The sequence below is a fragment of the Oratosquilla oratoria genome, chromosome 27 (genome assembly GCF_046742065.1).
Source record: "Oratosquilla oratoria isolate Oo_2021 chromosome 27, ASM4674206v1, whole genome shotgun sequence".
NCBI lineage: Eukaryota > Metazoa > Arthropoda > Malacostraca > Stomatopoda > Squillidae > Oratosquilla > Oratosquilla oratoria.
The window spans coordinates 9,354,788-9,372,612 of NC_134803.1; the positions used below are offsets into that span (position 1 = coordinate 9,354,788).

General features: G+C 38.6%; 1 protein-coding gene across 1 annotated transcript in view; it reads right to left on the reverse strand.

The window, feature by feature from the left end:
* The window catches only part of LOC143039885 (oxidative stress-induced growth inhibitor 2-like), a 100,543-nt gene extending 85,552 nt beyond the window's left edge, over window positions 1-14,991 (reverse strand). The window contains exon 1 of the mRNA XM_076210205.1: window positions 14,903-14,991. The gene's annotated coding sequence lies outside the window, so the exon portion shown is untranslated. The remainder of the gene's footprint in view (window positions 1-14,902) is intronic.
* Between the last annotated feature and the right edge of the window lie 2,834 nt (window positions 14,992-17,825).

Here is a 17,825-nt window from a genome sequence, read left to right on the forward strand (position 1 = left end):
TAAAAACACCTGCGTAGGGTAGAATTATAGTTTGTTCAACCTCGTTGATCACCATTCTTCAATCTGGCGTATCATAGCATGGTTTCAACGTTAAGAAGCGACAGTGAGCAGTATCATCCAGTGGGATGCTGTTGGTAATTCCCCTCAAAGCTAAGTTCGTCGATTGGTATATTTCAGCTCCAAAAACGCCTCGATGGGGTGACCTCAAGAGTGTGGCAGTTTCTTCGAGGCATCGGCTGGCATATTCGATTTAATCATCTGATATTGAAAAAACGTGATTCTTTTCACACTCGTGTAATGCTATCATATATGGTGTTATCTATATGAACAAATAAGATATTGCCAGTTAAAAACGGTTTTAAGATATTGTTTTATCATCATGTTTATGGTACCTAAATAAAATGTGACTGACTTCATTAATTTTGTTTGATTACCTTTCTTTCCTTGCCAAAATTGTAATTTTTCCCTAAGACTTCTTTCCCCGATGACTTTATCCATTAATCATCCATCATAATTGTGACGTTTTTACCTGGTTATTTTCCGAGCCAAAATTTGTCTTTTTTTGTGACTTTAATACCGGACACCAACATGGACCTTGCATTGTAATATCCAGTTAAACTTGTTGGCAAAAAACTACCCACGCAATGGGGAATTCTGCCTGATGCTAATGCTGCTACCACGACCATGCGCATATACAGCTTTTATTACGAGTACTTATATCAAGTTTTTAATATAAGGTGTTGAGCTATGAATTTTTACTTTCTATATAATCTATGTAGATTTATACACGACAGATTGGGCTACTTTTTAACTATTCTATTATGTATCTACTTTTTATTATGTACTTATTTCCATCAAAAATTCTTGTTTACATATATTTTTAAACCACCATCACTAAGCATAATTAATTAGTTTTTTTTTTTATAAGCCAGTAGTACATACCGGTAATCACTAAAACAATACATAAATGCATAAAACAAAAAAATTAAATAATACTTTTTATTATGTTGTTGATGAACAACTTATTAGACAAAACAAACCTTAACATATACTTTAAAAACGCTAATAAAATACATGTGATACTATTTATAAAGATGCCAGATGTTTTTAATTTATCGATTTTTAAGCCTCTAAAATCTACTTACAAAAACTGTATTTTTTAATAACGGAGAACTATTAAGCCAAAATGCACATAGAAGTATTTTTATATATTCACTTGTCAAATTACATAAATCTTTATATACGATTCGTTTGGCTATAAATTGCTACGGAGTAGGTGGGAGTAATTCCGTCCGCCGATTTTTCGGACTTATAAGCGGGTAAAATCGACCGAATCCACGGACGCCAGGACGATTTACTTCCATATTACTCTCGCTTAATGTAGAAAATTTGCTGTTTATATATATATATATATATATATATATTTATATATATATATATATATATATATATATACTGTATATATATATTCAACACTGAATGGGTCCCAGTGACTAGAGATACATTTTTATCAACCACAGTCCACTTTAATTCTAAACCATCAACATCGGAAATACCGTGGAGGCGCATGCTAGCACTTGTCACGTGTTGGCCTTGGTTCGAGTCTTCGGGCATACCAGGTTTCAATTTCTGCATGCGCCTCCACGGTATTTCCGATGTTGATGGCTTAGAATTAAAGTGCACTGTGGTTGATAATATATATATATATATATATGTGTGTGTGTGTGTGTGTGTGTGTGTGTGTGTGTGTGTGTGTGTGTGTGTGTGTGTGTGCGTGTGTGTGTGTTATCTTTAGTTTAATTTTATATAAGAAATACAAAATTAAAATTAAAAATTAATATAATTGGCTCCAACATTTACTCCGACTTGTACTACTATTTTAAAAGCATCGGCAATACAAATCTCATTCTCAAAAAAAGAAAAAAAAATCTAGCCGATGTCGATTCATAAAAAAGTGCAGATTCTTGCCGATGCCGATAAATCGGCACGCCACTAGTCACGACCACGGCTAAGTGTGAACGCGTCCATTGGCACCCATGGTTACTTGAGAGCACGACGAAAAGTCGATACGAGTGAAACAACGAGCCTTACATACCGCGTTGCAAGTATCTAAGCATGGTCACGTGCGGAGGATGACAAGAAAGGTTCCCCCACTTCGCCCCCATTCTACAGACCCGGTTCCGCATGGAGCCAAGATGGCGTCCACAACCTGGAAGACCGCCGTTGTGTAAGGACAGCGCTGCAGGTGTACGTTGGAGGTATGCAAGTTTTGTAACTTTAAGGGCTGGTCGGGTCAATGCACATTCCCACCGTCAGAGATAAGACAAAACCCAGTACCTCGGGGATGATTGGTAACATAAGAGAGAAGGAGAGTGTAAGAGACAATAGTTCCATGTCCCTTACCATTTATCATCACTGTCCTTTAAGTTATCTAACCTTCTAAAACACCTACTAGATTCAATAGATTCAGAGCTCACAACATGGTTAGTAAATCAATTCCATTCGTTGAGCACTCTGTCGGTAAACCAGTTCTTATACCTAAATTTGTCCAATTTGAATCCATTACTACGAGTCCTGCCCTGCTGTCTTAATATGATGACCTTGCCTGTATCACCATGTTCCCCGTCACACTGGATCGAAAGTGATGCAGAAGAGCTTTTTCCCAGCAAGGCTCCACAGATGAGCTGGTCCACCACCACCACCGCCCCCACCACCACCACCAACCGTCAGTTACATAAAATCGACTGCCAGGCAACCTTCTCAATTCGTCAGTGGCCACGAAAGCATCCGACTTACACCACATAGGAACAATAGTCACGTGACCAAGTAACGGCTACATGAGGACGTAACCTATACGAAACACACCCACTATAACAAATATTCTTCCGTAAACTCCCCACCCCACCCCCACTTAACGAGGTTCTGTGAATTCTAGCGCAACTCTTCCACTTCAAAAAGAAAATGCGAGGTCCATTTTTACACAACGTGACGTCAGCAGCCTCATTTGAGCTGCCTGTTCTCTATTTACAAAGCCCGAAACTCACATTTTTCCAATATTACTACACTCTTAATGACATAGGATGCTCTTTCTAGAGCTACATTATACAACTAACGAGTTTCTTGAAAGAAAGACCTGCACCAACACGCTGGACAATGCTTCACTGTCACTCGCTGAGCGAAAAATGCGGACAATGACCCACCGCTCAAAGCCCTGGACACGAATTTGCACATTCCCGTGTGTGTGTGATTCACCACGGTCTTGGGTCACGTGCTGGACACGTGATCAACAGCTATGTGATATCTATGGGTAATGTTGTGACCTAACACACACAAATTCCTAACCCACCAGAGTTGGAGTGTCGGCTCGCCTTGCAGCGATGCTGAAAGTTTCAGCCCTGGGCAGGACTTCACTAGGATAGATGAATTATCGGTTGAGAACTATATCACTGTGCCGTGTGTGTGTGTGCGTGTGTGTGTGTGTGTGTGTGTGTGTGTGTGTGTGTGTGTGTGTGTGTGTGTGTGTGTGTGTGTGTGTGTGTGTGTGACTCGTGATCGACAGTTATAAACCCCCCCCCCCGGATGAGAGCTCAGAGCTCGTATGACCGATCTATGGGTAATACTGTGACCTTATACACACACAAACACCCAACTCCCCGCCCACGAGAGTTGGAGTAACACCCTGCAGCGAAGCGATACTGAAATTATTTCAGCCCTGGGCGGGAGTCAAACCCGGACTGCCGTAATGGCAGGCGAAAACTCTAACCACAGTGCCACGTGGGGTGTGTGTGTGTGTGTGTGTGTGTGTGTGTGTGTGTGTGTGTGTGTGTGTGTGTGTGTGTGTGTGTGTGTGTGTGTGAACATGGTGCACATATGTCCGAGGTCTTATGTAGCATATTTTATGAACAAAAAAAAGTGTGCATGACCAACACATTACCCACAACATGCATGTGCACGAGAATGACCCACGCGATCTGCCCGAACACGTACACATTGGCGAAATATCAGCCCGTACACACAGTAGAACCTTTTGACAGCGATTACGATTCATAATCTGTGCAATATAGTGGTGAGCATAATCGATTATTTGCAGTCTTAATCGACTGCAAATAATCGATTATGCTCACCACTATATTGCACAGATTATGAATCGTAATCGCTGTCAAAAGGTTCTATTGTGTGTACGGGCTGATATTTCGCCAATGTGTACGTGTTCGGGCAGATCGCGGCATGAAATTTCCAGTAATCGATTACCAAAAAATTACTCCCAGAGTCAGGGTTGAACTCAATATATTTCAATGTAACACAACTGACAATGACTTTTTTTTCAACAAGGTGGTGCAAGTTATTTCTTGTGAAAATGTTTTATTATGAAATAATACTTTTTTCAGGCGTTATTCGTGAAAAAAAATCGTTCAGATTCGTAACTTCGTATTCTATCGTTGATACTAAGTTACGTTATATGTAGAAAAATATTGTATTGCCAGTACTTATTTAAATGATTTATTTTATTCAATGGCTGATTCATAAAAAATCGTTAATATTTGTAATTAGTAAAGCATTACTGATACTGATCTGTATCATGAAAAAAATATTCACTTTATTGCCAGCCCTCATTTAAAGTTGATCTTATATCAAATAAAACGTAATAAATACTAAATCACGTTTAAATTTTCAACTATTTTTTCATTTTCATTTTCCCAGGATTCTTGGCTGAGACTACACTAAAACCATAAATGTATACCTTACACTTTACAAATATACATACATATACCAAGGGCTTTTTCCCCTTTACAAGGCAGGTACCCAAAGTCAAAAGTCATAATTCCTCTCCCACACATTTCATCTCCACCATTACCATCGCCCATCACTAATGCTGCAGGCTCACATAATGTGGACAGCCTCGAACGTGGGCATCCGCGTGCGATGCGAGCACATTACCACAGAGCCACCCGGGGCTCTACTGCAGCACGTGAGTTAGATAAGGTTGGTCGGGCGACTGAGTCTGCCTCAAGGGTTACTAAATATATATACTTATACCAAACACCCGACCACGTTCGTGCGTTCGTACATTCGTACGTTCGGGCGAGAGCGGAGGAGCAAATGTTTGGTAACTATGCAAAAACAAGTTTCGCAAAAGTAAACTAAAGAGATACACATATGGAACTAATATAGATTAAATAATGTGAGATGAATGCCAGGATAATTTATTACGTCCACCCTCACAGCGCAATCGACACCCTTACCGAAATTCGAAACCGTAATAATCTAAATATAAATCAATTCAAGGTGAATAAACAGACCGCTTGTTTAAAAGCCAATTTATGCAAAAAAAAAAAAAAAAAAAGACAGAAATCAACAAATAAGAAGAAATAATATATATATATATATATATATATATGTATATATATATATATACATATATATATATATATATATATATATATATATATATATATCCTTACAAGATAATACGAACACCTAACGCAAAATAAAACTAAATAAATTTAAACGGCAACTGAATTAATCATATTTGCTAAATAATCAAACTGAAATGAATAATCCAAGACAAGAACCAAAGGTCGTTTCGGTGTTCTTTGAAGACGACAGCTTCCTTATAAATTTACCAAACAACACAAGACCCACTTCGTAGAAAAATAAATAAATAAATAAATAAAATCCTGATTTTAGTCGCCCGACTGAGGCAGACTCTCGACACGCGGTTCTCGTGTCCCGCCAACCAACCCGTCAGGCAACCGCCTTATACAACTTTCTTTGCGCAATGGGCACCACGGAAATGAATCAAATACCCTGATGGTAGCTCAGTTACATAAAAAGAGGACAAACACCCCATGGTAAAAATGGGGTTCAATGAGACAGCTGTAACCATTTGGTGATCAAAAGGGATGACACGGAAATGAGATAAAAAAGGACTGGGAGACAATTAAAAATGATAAATACAGTCTAGTGCAGCGTTTCTCAACATTTTTACCCTTGCGTAACCTAAATAAATTGTATGTCTCAAGGAACCCCAGCGCAAAAAAATATATACCATATACTTCTCATTTTATTTTCATCCTAATAATAAGTTAGATAGGATGATGTCTATATTACATTATTACAATAACCAAGAATATGTCGTGCGTGTTTAATTATATTACGCGTATGAAAAAAAAAAAATCAAAAGTGCATTAGCTAATCTCACTTGTTCTTGCGGAACCTTAGGGTTCCAGGCAACCCTGGTTGAGAAACGCGGGAATCTATGACCCACAGGGTAGGTCATAAGTTCCCGCGTTCCATTCCTGATAGAAACTATCGCTTTGTAATCTGGCTGTCGCCATAAGACATAACCCAATACCGTCACCATTCTTTCAAATGGTATAAGAAAATGGCGTCATTATTTTGGCTGAAGATGGAATTTTATTCCGAAATAAGAGAACCATGCTACCGAAAGGCACCACATTTTGTCCTTAAAGATTTCTTGGAAGGCAGTGGCGAGGGAAGCCCTACCTCGTGCTCTTGGTGCACCGTATATTTCCGTTATAAGACAGGGTCAAATAATCTTATCATTATAACCCCTGAAAATGATACCGGAACAGAATACTAAACGTCGGAAATAAAATTCCTTTTTATAACCCTGGGGTATTTTACTTAACATACACACACACATATATATATATATATATATATATATATATATATATATACTGTACAACACTGAATGGGTCCCAGTGTTTAGAGATACGTTTTATCAACCACAATGCACTTTAATTCTAAGCCATATAGGCGCATGCAGAAATTGTAACGAGGGACGCCCAAGGACTCGAACCCATGCGGCGAGAACGTTACAAGTGCCGAGTGACTTAAACCAATACACCATCAAGAGAGCTATAAGTTGAGCGCAAGTTTTCTTATATATATATCTGTATGCTCGAGTTCATATACATACACGAAAGTTTGCGTTCAACCCAGCTCCACTATGATAATGCATATGGTAAGTGTACGAACGCGGGAAGTATTTTGTTACAAGTGCCATATATATATATATATATATATATATATATATATATATATATATATATATATATATATATATATATATATATATAAAGTTTACAAAGGAAGGGAATACCAACGGACCTTTTGGTCCATAACTAAGTCGGATGCCTAGTTACCGAATAAACAAGAAAAAAATAAATAATATAAAAAAATAATAAAAAACTGATAGGCACTACAGCATAATTGGTTAGGCGTTTATCTATATGAATCTTAAATTCCCCAACTGTACTACACTGCACTGCCTCTGCTGGAGGTTTATGCCATTCACTGACCACACGGTTGGTGAAGTTGTTTCTACCCAATTCCAAATTAAATCTACGTCCTTATATATATACATATACATGCACGGTTTTCACATCACAGTAAAACAAAGTGAATATGTCATGGGCATTTTAAATGTGATAAATTGTTGACTGAAATAATCACAGTACCGGCCAGACTGGCCTAGCTGTAGTTAAATAAAGTGTGGAAGATAATATCAGTGCACTTTTCCACATTCAGAACATACTAACCCTTTCTTTCGTGTCCTTTTATGTAGCATATTTAACCAAACTTGTATGTGTTTGTTACTGAATATGTATTACACGAAAGTATTAACTAATTTCAAGTATCTTTATCCTAAGGTAATTTTGTACATATAAACGTTTAACCGACGTATTGTGCCTTCCTAGTGAGCGTGGCTTCCATCAGAATGGCCAGACAGTTCTTAAAATACTTTCGTCTATTCCTCTACATAACACACACTGACACCTCGTACAATATAATCTCTTCACTTCCGTGCTGTAGTCTAAATTTTTTTTTGGCACGTGCATTTGTGTGGATATACAGTGTATATGTATGTATGTATGTATGTATGTATGTATGTATGTATATATATATACATATATATATATATATATATATATATATATATATTCTTTCGTTTTTCCTAAGTAAGCGTTAAATAAATGCAGACAAGACGGAGTAAGCACCCTTGCTGTATCGATAACCTGCAGTACACTTGCCCTACATCATTATGCACGGGAGTCTGACGAGGAAATAATTCAGCCAACTCATAGCAGCAGAACATCTGCGCGAATTTCTAGGAAGTAAGACGTCGGCCCAATTTACAGGGCTCGCCTCGACCCTGCCAACACACACGTATGCACACACACACACGCACGCATTACATGTACACACACGCGCACTACATACACACACACATACGCACGCAAACGCGTGCACCACACGTATGCAAATCAACCTAAACGAAAACTAATTCTGAGTTCACATCCGGAAGAGTAGCTGTCGCGAAGTGAACGTGATCCAAGACCATTGTAAATTACGTACACAGTTTAACTGGCAGATCGTGCGAGTTAACTGGACCCACCATCATTACAAGAAAGAAACTGAAAGGTGACATAATTGCAGTGATTCCTACTCCCACTTACGACATATATACAGTATATATATATATATATATATATATATATATATATATATATATATATATATATATATATATATATATATATATATATACATCTTTTCAACCACAATTCACTTTCAATTCCATACCAACGCACACGAGACTGAGAAGGTCGGTGGAGGTACATATTGAAAATTGAAACGTGGTCGAGCCGAGGACTCAAACTCAGCTCGGACGTGCCGAGTTCGAGTCCTCGGCTCGACCACGTTTCAATTTCCAATATGTACCTCCACCGAGCTTCTTAGTCTCGTGTGCGATAGTACGGAATTAAAAGTGAATTGTGGTTGAAAAGATGTTAAATTCTGAAAATAAAATTACCAGAAGATGCCTAAAGTATAGGCGAAACGTTGTAAGTTATGTATTTATTTTTATTTCCAAATTCACCATGGATTCATTTGGTAAAGTAGTTTTCTCCCTTCTCCCTACAGAAAGATAGCGAGAAGGATTGAAAGTATTAAAAAGAAGATTACTAACGCCGAGTATGCTGTATTATTTAACAGTATACAAGCCACGGGCTTCGAACAAAAGCAACATATGTAATTGAAAATTACAGGAATGATACTTAAAAGTATAAAAAATATATGTCAAGCATATCAAGAAGAAATAGCAAAATGAGGAACAGAACGGACCATGGTTTAATATATATATATATATATATTTATATATATATATATATATATATATATATATATATATATATTTATATATATATATATATATACACGTGTGTGTGTAGAGTTGAAAACGACAGCATTTTCGTAGTTATTTAACTTTTTTGGTATTATCGCTGTTTCTGAGGTTAGAATGTCCTTCAATTGGATGAGCATAAACTAAATTTGCATAATATTCCATTTATTCACCGTTTCAACTTTAATAAGACATCTTAAGGATTTTCTATAATGACATGAGACAAATAAATACAAGATGGTATCATGAAAATAATTAACAGGAAATAAAAAGTAATACATTTGATGGTAGGTACTTGCATATAAAATAAACAATGAGAAGTATGTACCTACAATCAATTGTATTACTTTTTCATTCCTGTTATATTGTTTTCATAATACCATTTGTCTTATGTCATTATAGACAATCCTGAAGATGTCTAATCTAAGACGAAACGTTGAATAAAACGAAGATTACAAAAACTTGGTTTAAGCTCATCCGATTGAAGGAGGAAAGATTATCATAAAAAACATCGAAAATGCCAGAAAAAATAATAACTGCAAAAATGCAGTCGTTTTCAACTCCACATGTGTTACAAAAACCTTGCTCCCTTCCTTTATATATATATATATATATATATATATATATATATATATATATATATATATATATATATATATATATATATTCAACACGCTGACGCGTATTCGAGGTTGGAATGAATCCTCATAGTATTTGATATTCTTTTAATTCCTTTATAATTAGGAGGCGAAAGGCTACTGGAAACGCCAGAAAACGTGCGCGCGCGCACACACATACACAACTACAGTGAATATATACTCATTTCATGCAGGCGTGCGCGCACACACACACACAAACACCTGTACACACACACACACACACACACACACACACACACACACACACACACGCACACACACAGCACCGGTCGAACCAGGCGCCGTCTTTGATCGGTGCTGTCTCTCTGTATATATGTGTATGTATAGTTCGTTTGACTAAGTGCGTGTGTGTGTGTGTAATGTGTATATGTTCGCTCTGTATCAGTGTGTGTGTGTGTGTGTGTGTGTGTGTGTGTGTGTGTGTGTGTGTGTGTGTGTGTGTGTGTGTGTGTGTGTGTGTGTTTACCTAGTATTTTACGAGAAGGGGAGCTATGTTCGTGGTTTTCCGTCTTCATATCTCGTTATATCTAGACTGTTTTTAATTGGTGTATCGTTTTTGCACACACCACATTCTCGTTTATTACCCTGTGGGGAAAGCTGTTCTTTTGTAGGTCTCTTCTATAACATTCTTTCTTGATTTTCTTTCCGTGTCCTCTTGTATCTCTACTATCTCATTTTATTAGATTCTCTCTATCAATAATTTCTATGCCTTTCATGATTCTATAGTTACCAAGTCTCATCTCTCTCTTCTTTGCTCTAATGTCTGTAGTTCCAGTTTTGTTAGTCTCTCTTCATATGATAGTTCTGAGAGTGTTGGTGCCCATTTCGTAATTGCTCTTTGCATTCTTTCAAGTTTTGTTATACATTTTTTTGTACTTGTGACCACGTCGTCGCTGCATACTCCAATCTTGGTCTTATCAGAGTGACCAGTATTGTCTTCACCATTTCTTCGTCCAGGTTTGTAAATGCCTGTGTGTGTGTGTGTGTGTGTGTGTGTGTGTGTGTGTGTGTGTGTGTGTGTGTGTGTGTGTGTGTGTGTGTGTGTGTGTGTGTGTGTGTGTGTGTGTGTGTGTGTGTGTGTGTGTGTGTGTGTGTGTGTGTGTTTGTTTCCTGGTAATATTTTACGCCAACCTTGGCAAGTTGCAATCCTCAGACTGATTCTTTCTAGTCTCGGAGTGTTGGCGAGATGGACATCACTGAAATCTATATACAAATATAAATATACTGTATATCACTGATGAATATTGTAGTAACATATTTATAAATCACAAATAATACCACAGTATTAGTTGTGGTAGAACAAATATATACCTTTATATCGATTATAAGTTGAAAAAACACCTTAGATTTAAAAGTCAATAATATATGAAAAGGTTTCAATCACGATTCTGTTGAAGAAGTACTATTATTAACGAACTTGAATTTTGTAAATATAGCATAACTGTGGAATTTGCCTGTGAAAATATATAGGAAATTATGAAAACGCCCTACTGAAAAGGATACTTTGATCACTGTGGGAGAGTGGTAAATGAACATAAAGACTAAAGATAAATCGAATGGTAGCTGTTGTATACAAACTTGTGAAGTCCAACAGAAGCATACCTTCCATCCTATATATACACGTTCGTGCACATGTGTCCCACGTATGCCCTCATTTATCCAGTATAGAAAGGAGGAAATCTCGCAAAATCCTTAGCACACAGAGACGTAAACATGAGTACGAAGAGCATAACGTCAAAGCCAATTGATTATCGGTTTTTCAACTTCTAAAAGAATAACGTCTACCAGAAATTAGTCTAAATATATTCTAGAGATCGTTCTACTGCCGCCATTCGTCCTGTCTTATTCCCTTCTCGTGGGTGATCGGTTAACGGGTAATTAATTTGGGCCACCTGTTACATATCATATATATACACGTCTCATTTTATGTACTAAAGTTCCAGGGAAACGAAAACTACTGTTTAACATCCGTCGCGGCCCAGCCGAAAATACAACACACACGCAACACCCACATGCATCTAACGTTTTTTCTACTTTCTTATTTATTCCCTGGCGACCCTATTCAACTGAGAGGTAGACCATACGGTGGAGGAGCCAACCTCTATATTTTTTGTTACGATGACACACTTAAAAGATGTTTTAAGACGATTCACTCGCGTGCAGAACCTCCCTGCTTTGACGTTAACCATTGGCTGTGTGAAACAACCAGTCAGTTAGTCTGCTCTGAGCCGTTTTGTTCTAGATTCACTGAATAGATGTGTCTTCACACGTGTCATTCTCGGGGCTGACATTCTAGTGCGAATCGTGGACAAAATATGCTTCTATAGTAATCGCCATCATTAAAAATCAACCAGTTCAGCCCGTGATATTGTTCTTGGTTCAATAGTCATAACACAAACACTACAAAGGCACGTTAAGAAAGAGATAACATGGGATTTTACGTTCAGTTATACATACGGCAGTGCAAAAGCAAGGTCATGAAAAAGAGGAGAATTGACCAGATGACAGCATACAAACCACGTAGTTTCAGAGGAAAAACGCGACAAAACGTGTAAACCTATGTAAAGGTTCACAACCTGACTGAGTTTAGCATAAATAACCCATTCTGAGGAACGTTTAGTTATGCAATATCACTGTTTTACACACAATTATTAATTGAATACGTGTGTGTGCATTTGTGTGAACCCACGTTTGTGTGCTCAATGTACCTTTGTTTTATATACATTTGCAGTCTCAGACTTTTGTATCCGAAACAGTTTTCCTGAGACTTCATCGATTACCTGTACATACGCTTTGTTCAGGTACTTGTTCAGTTTAACAAACTGCCAATAACAATCCTAATTCATATTTGGGTAAAGATATGCTTAAGTTGTTAACACCTCATCTTCCTTTAGAGCTGCAGCCCTGATGGGCTGATACACAGTCTCCAGTCCGAGTCAAAGATCTCTATCAACTCTATTTCTTCTACATTTGCACATGCAAAGGGCTGACAAATAGCGACTGCTCTTCACAGAAACAGTGCTACAAATATACTAAGTACAACAGAATTACCTCCCGACGACCGTTACCAGCCAATTATCATCATCATAATTATCATCATTATTATTATCATAAGTATCAATACATACGTTTCTCCTTAGATCGAGAAATGAGATAACACTAATTCATAAAAATTAACACGTTCTACATTCCTGTCTCAGCTATCATACAAAAATACATTCATTTGTAACCCCCCTCTACTGCCGAGGGTAAGCCACGGAAAAAAAATCTGAATATAAACTTAAACATCACTTGGTACGGAAGGTGTACATCGAGTCAAGGGGTGCCACGGAGATGAATGAAATCGCATAGCGGCAGCCTGAATAAAAGACTATAGACACTAAGTATGGAAAGGTTGGAGGGACACGACAGGCTATGACGCATTTGTCCTTTACGGAGAGCTACCCCAAGTGAATTAAAATATAATAATACTTCAGCCACAAGGAAATACAAGATCTCACCGAACTGTATGGAATAATCTGATGACCTTGAGTTCCTACAAGTCTGGCAATAGCCACATAATGAAATATAACACATGTCACCTGGTAAATGAGTACAATAATTTGTTTTAATTCCTTCTTTCCGAATACTACACCTAGGCTGAATAAAATCGTTAATGACCACCATAATTCGTAAACGTCAACTGGGCATGTTGACCCCATTCACAGGGTAGCTTCAACAGGAGACAGGGGGACGTACATACATCTTACGATTGGATCAATTCGACCAATTGTACAGAGTTATTTGGAATGCAAAGGGGGGCTGCATGGGGGCTGTTCATTCAGAGTAGCGAAAGGCTTCGGCGTGTGTGTGTGACGACAAGCATATGCCGGAAAGGGGAGGCATATGCTTCCCATCGATAATGGTCAGATGGAATGAGGGGAACAACAATAATTCAATCTTTAATACCGAATGTACTGGGTCCATTGAAATTAAAAAAAAAAGATCACTGGATCAAAGCAAAGCTCACAGGTCGGCAAGCATTGACAGATCGAATGATATTTCACGTGTGGCATACAATACACAGAGCATTGAGAGCGTTCACTTCTTGTATCACTAAGATGCTAAATTAAATATGGGGTCTAGACACGTGATTAAAACCGACACAGCCATACAAAAGGCATCCTTCTTCAGAAAGGTACACAGATCATCAAGGTCATGTATTGGCGTGAGAGTATTAGTATTTTGTCAGCAACAGACATCGATTCTAACCTACATGGCACCGAAGGTTTAAATTTTAGAAGGATAGAAGATTAGAGAAAATGTAGTAGTTAAAAGTGATTCGTATTCGTATTTCCAATTATAAATGATTGTCTTATGAATCTGGTCCGTAGGGTGCCACTAAAAATCTTGAAATATCTACAGCATAAAAACACGTAGCCAATAAAAAAAGGAAATACGTCGGAATAAAAAACTTACCCGATACCGTTCCTACATTGCGTAGTCTGACGTAAGACATGTTATCTGCAGTTCCTTACCGAATCATTTGTTATGGGTTAATCGGGACACTTCGCTTTACTAAGGTGACGTTACCTAACCACAATACAAAAAAAATGTTTAGGAAAGCACAGCCTACGGAGAATATTACCCATGAGACAGACACGTAAGGAATACAAATAAACTAACCCGCTTGCGTGAGACTTTGTAACGCAGACATTCCACCGACCATTAGCCATGATTCAGCACGGGCTGTGTCATGGAGCTGAACAGATGAGAACGGGAAAGGAATGACGTGATGATGCAAGCAAAGAGGGCGCCGGGCCCCCCACCACTACACGCGGGCGGCAACTATTCCTACTGTCGTTGCAACTTGACACATTGAGCGGGATCCGTAGTTCCTTATAGTATTGTAACCCGTATTTTCTCGTGCAGTATAATGTGACGCAATGTATGTCTATGCTGGACCGTACCCTGGTTCCAAGACTCGAAGGCAGATATGAAAAAAAGGTTGCACAATCAAAATCTAACGTTGAGAAATGGTGCAGATGCCTACCTTACACAGCCGCCAGCAGCCCTCCTCACCCTACCTGATGCACAGTTCCACTGGCGCGAGAACGGGAGAACCAACTCAGGCTGCTGTAGTCACCAGCTTCTATGCTGTCCACCCCTCCTCCCTTCCACTCCCTCACTCCCTCCCACCTCCCGCTCACCCCCTCTGTCACCTCCCCTCTCTCAACCTTCCCCTCTCCCCATCGTAATACTCTCTCTCTCTCTCTCTCTCTCTCTCTCTCTTCAACCCTCCCTTTTCTCCATTGCTTTTGTACCCTTTCTTTGTGCAATCTCTCTCTCTCTCTCTCTCTCTCTCTCTCTCTCTCTCTCTCTCTCTCTCTCTCTCTCTCTCTCTCTCTTTCTCTCTAGTTCCTTTCAATTATCCCTTTTCTCCATTGCTCTTGTACCCTTTCCTTGTGCAACCTCTCGTACTAGCCTTCGCCTATGAAAGAAAAAATCATCGGAGTCTTGAAATAATCTGATTGCAATCCACGTAATTGCACTTTCTTGTTTCAACTGTCAAAAATATATACAAACTCACAGGAACGAGCATGTGTATACACAAACGCGCACATGGATGGATCCACATAAACACAAACACACAAACGCACAAAACTGGATTATGCAGCAATGGCATAGTCCCCACACAAAGTGAAAGATTTTAGCAAAAGCGATAGAATAAACGAGTAGCGACGAAAATTGTCCCCAGTCTTTAAGAGTCTGACAAGGAAAGGCTGGAACCAATGCCTGTCATCGTTGAAGGATCGGATATTTGATTGAGGTGTTCAGGACACTGAAGTGGGTGGACGAATTTAACAGAGATATCTTGATTTGTAATTGGAGGGCATCATGAGGCTATGAACACAAGTAGTCCACGCCTGAAGAATGAGAAGAAAAAAATCCACACTTTAACGTAAACTTTTGGGAAAGCCTAGCTTAAATAGCACAATCTAGAACCATACATGGCTTCAAAATGAGGTATGATATTTGGAAATTAAGAAACAGGAGCCGACAAGCGTAGCGACCTTCTAGGCGGGATTCCACCGGGGCAATATTTTGGCAACATGTGGCATGCTACATTGTCGCATAGGCTAAGTGTTTTTCAACAAGTTCAACAGAAGGCAACATGTAGCATGCGACTGTGTGTCATGCGACAGGTGGGAACTTGTTGTCGTATATCCTGACGCATGCGACATGATTTAGCCTGTTGCCTGGTGTTGAACGCCTTCCCACCAGTCGCGGGAAGGATTCCATGTTGAAAGCAGTTAGATCACTCGGTCGCAAGAAGAAACCGTAGAATTTATAGAGGAGTATAGAAAACTGGTAGTTCTGTGGGATATACGCTTGCAAGAATACAAGAATAATCAGGCTAAACTAGATGCACTGCGGGGATTAGCAGAGAAATTTAATTGTGATGTGGCGATGGTTAAGAAGAAGATCAAGAATTTGCGTACTGCTTTTCAACCGTGAACAGAAATGCCTAACCCCACAAAAAAATCCGGATCTTCTCCCATCATAAGAAGCAAGTGGTTTGCCTACGACCTGCTTCTGTTCTTGCTGGACGTGGACAGCCCAAAGCGTGGATATTCGTCTCAAGCTGAACCTCAGGCTGAGCAACCAATATGTGTTGAGGTAAGGTATTATTATTATTTAGTATTTTAAATAATAATAATAGTATTATTAATAATAATATGCTTAAGCTATAAATCAAACCACACAATTACAAGTGTAGAAATAGAGCTGCAGCTTGAAATGAGTCTTCCATAGGTTATACCTGAACTAGAAAACAATGCTGAATATACACATTATGTGTTGAATACAATATGCCTACTTTCTAAAATAAAATAAACATTTCACTGTTTTTCCTGAAACTATGCGTGTAAATCTTGCCAAGGAACTTTTCCAGCGTCTGAAACAAAAAATTCCTTAAACTCCTCTCTCAAATCCTTAGCATCACTCGAAGGCTTTTGTGATTTACGTTGTAGATCAACCATGCCCGTATCTCCAGATATCACTTCTCTTCATGCGCTATCAACGATTGCTCCATCTTGAGTATCCAAATCAAAGGAACCTTGTGGCGAGTACAAGCATCTAGAAGTTCCACTCATACCTAGGAAGTTGTGAAGGTACAAACTTTGTCGAGAAGGTAATTAAAATAATCCTCCACACTCATCATTGAGAAGTTCTTGAACAAGGATTGGTCATCAGACATTAACTTTTCAAAAAACTCATTTTGAGCAATGCTACTGCTTATAAATAGTTCTCTCTTCCACCATCGACACTTCCTTTTGATTTTTTACGAGCATTGCGCAGCACATACGCAGCAGCAGCGACCGTCTGCTGTGACATCGTGTTGACAACTGGCTTAGCTTTTGCTGAATTGGTGGAAAAGGTTTTGTAGGATTCAACAGTCAACATAGCATATAGGAGTAGCATGCTACAAGCAACAACAATGTTGCCTTGTCGCAGGCAACATGTCTCCTGGATGAAAACCGCATTCAACATAGGCCTACTTGTTCAAAGCCTAATTGTACTATATAATGGTGGGCTTCTACCGAGGCAACATAGGATACATGTTGCCTCGGTAGAAGCCCACCATTATATAGTACAATTAATTATACACAACCCGGACGCGTTCACACTGCGTGCATGAGCGAGTGTTATTACTTAAACAAGTATTAAGTTAGAGCAAGCCCCACTGCACTAATTGTTTATTCATTTGCACATCATGTAATATTAGAATTTTCCGAATGTGCAAACACCTTAACCGCCTTACAGGCTTGCACTCGATATCTCCCGACTATGGAAGTGCTAGGTGTCACACATTCCATTGTATTAAACACGTGACAAAATGATGGAATATATATATATATATATATATATATATATATATATATATATATATGTGTGTGTGTGTGTGTGTGTGT